The sequence below is a fragment of the Cibotium barometz genome, chromosome 52 (genome assembly GCF_041138505.1).
Source record: "Cibotium barometz isolate CiBa-2024 chromosome 52, ASM4113850v1, whole genome shotgun sequence".
NCBI classification, from domain to species: Eukaryota; Viridiplantae; Streptophyta; class Polypodiopsida; order Cyatheales; family Cibotiaceae; genus Cibotium; species Cibotium barometz.
Window position 1 is genome coordinate 17,200,442 of NC_141097.1, and position 2,820 is coordinate 17,203,261.

The window sequence follows — 2,820 nt, forward strand, 5'->3', positions numbered from 1 at the left end:
GGAAAGATTTAGGTTCGTTTTTGAACTTGAATGGTTGAGTGAACATATGCAGATGTATTTCCTAAAGAATTGAGTGAAATGTCCCCAACCTAAGAAGTGGATTATGAGATAGGCCTTGTACACAAAGTTGAGCCAATTACGCTTGTTGGCATCCAGAGGATCACACATGTAGCTATTGAGGATGAAATATCATTATCATAGTGAAGTGTGTAAAAGAGAGAGAGAGAGAGAAGCAATAGAGTTCAAGTATGAGAGAGATTTCACAACTTGAATGGTACTCATTGTGTGAATAAAGGACCCAAGTACATGCTTTTATAGGCACCTAAGCCTTATCTTTGACCCTTAGATAGACGTGGTTCACACCTAATGTGGTCACACCAAAAGACTCAATAACCCTTTCACGCTACTAAGACTCCGATTATTCCAACACTCCCCTCAGAGCAAAGGCGGTGAGACCCAAACGCAAAAAAAGCAACCAACCTCCAACTCTATCACATCACTACAGAGAGGTGACCTAGCCATGCACGTGTCCCGTGCCATAACTATTCTCTCAATCAACTTATGATCAAAGCTAAGATTATCACTTAGTCCCTCCCCCCCTCCCTTTGATGACTCCTAACTAGGATTTGCCTTTTATAGCATCAACAACTCCAAAAGACATCCAAAATATTCAAATTTTGGGGGGCAACTTGGGCGGAGAACCCTAGACTTCTCTATATTATCTTAAGGAAGAGTTTCACAAAGCTGCCATGTGGCAAGAACTTGGAGGTTTGGGAAGGGGAGGAGGAGGTTTGAGGAGAATTTGAATTTGGAAGCCTCAAAAGACGTGCAAAGCACACAGGTTCCCAACTAATATACAAAATAGGAAATCAAAACGTGGATAAAAGATAAGAAATCAAGAAGCTTTGAAACTTCCACTTGAGCATATGGCGAGATGAAGTCCTTTTACGTCATCGTTTCCAAGCCAAAGAGACTTGGGGTCCAAGCGTGGTTCTCAAGGCAATGAACACTTGAGTTTGGAGCTCAAGCGTGGATGTAGATGAAGCCGATGAAGCAATCATCGATGAAGCGCATGATCCCAAAGTTGAAGAGATTGGTGGTGTGGAGTCACAGATCTCACATGTGATGAAGAAGGGCTCAAACGCTAGGAAGGAGTCCACGGGAACACCAGTTAGAGTTTCACAAAACTGAAGGTTGCATATCTCCTTACAAGTTCTAAATGCTCAAAGTCTTTGAGATGATTACCTTATGTCCAATTAAAAAAGCATGTGATGATGATTTGAAGTTGCGTTTTTTTTTTTTTTTTTGGCTAATGAAGAGTACCTCGTGTTGTTGAAGGCAAGACTGGGCGGTCACCGTTGGACTGGGCGGTCACAATTGGCGCCCGCAAGACTGGTCGGCGAAGGCTAGGGCTTGTGGCTCAGCTGGTGGCGGCGACAAATAGCGCCACCCAATTGGGCAGGTGGAGAAGGGCCCATGGCAACGGACTACACAGTAGCGTCACCCAGTTGAGCGGGCGGAGGTGGTGGGTTCCGACGTGATGGGGCGACGGAGCACGGCAGCTTTCGGCTTTGCGGTGGCGGAGCTCACAGAGAGAGAAAAACGTAGAGGTTATTTAAAGTTCAAAATAAAAGAACAAAAAAAAATTGATGGCAAAAGAATTCAAGCATGCATCATGGTTATGTTGATGATGGTGGCAGAGTGAAGAGCTACGCTCTGATACCATGCCTGCATCCACAAGATCACACATGGAGCTATGGAGAATGAAATATCATCGTCATAGTGGAGTGTGTACGAGAGAGAGAGAGAGAGAGAGAGAGAAGCAATAGAGCTCCCAAAGCTTTTGGTTCCTGCGTTCCCCATTCCAATCAGGGGGCCTAAACGAGATAAGCGCCGCGCGCTCGGGAATAAGGCGCAACTCAGTTTAAGTATGAGAGAGAGAGAGATTGCAAAACTTGAGTGGCACTCATTGTGTGAATGAAGGACACAAGTACATGCTTTTATAGGCACCTAGGCCTTATCTTTGACCCTTAGATAGAGATGATTCACACCTAATGTGGCACTCATTGTGTGAATGAAGGACACAAGTACATGCTTTTATAGGCACCTTGGCCTTATCTTTGACCCTTAGATAGAGATTATTCACACCTTGTGTGTTCACACCTAATGTGTTTACACACCAAAAGACTCAATAACCCTTAGATAGATATGATTCACACCTAATGTGTTTACACCAAAAGACTCAATAACCCTTTCACACTACAACTGAGACTACTCCGATTATTCCAACATATAAGATGCGGGAATACCTGAAGTAATTAAACTTAAAGAGCAATTAAAGCAACTACTAGAACATAATTTCATCAAGGCTAGTGTATCCCCATGGGCTGCACCAGTTCTCTATCAATGGAAGAAGGACGGAACTCTAAGATTATGTATTAGGATTGAATCAGTTCATTGTTAAAAGTAAGTACCCAATACCCAAGATTGATAAACTTTTGGATGAATTACATGTTGCACATATGTTCACCAAAATTAATTTGAAATTTGGGTATTATTTGATTCGGATCAATGAATAAGATAGACCAAAGACAACATTCAACACCACATTTGGGCACTATGAGCTTATAGTTATGCCTTTGAAATTGACCAGTGCTCACAACCAACCAATGCGAGAACTTTCATCTGGATGATTTTGTTCTAATATTCTTATGATATCTTAGTTTACTCTAAGAAGCTGATTATGAAAAGCATATCCGAAAAGCTTTGGATATAAGAGAGCACAAACTCTTTGCTAACAACAAATGCATTTTTTTCATT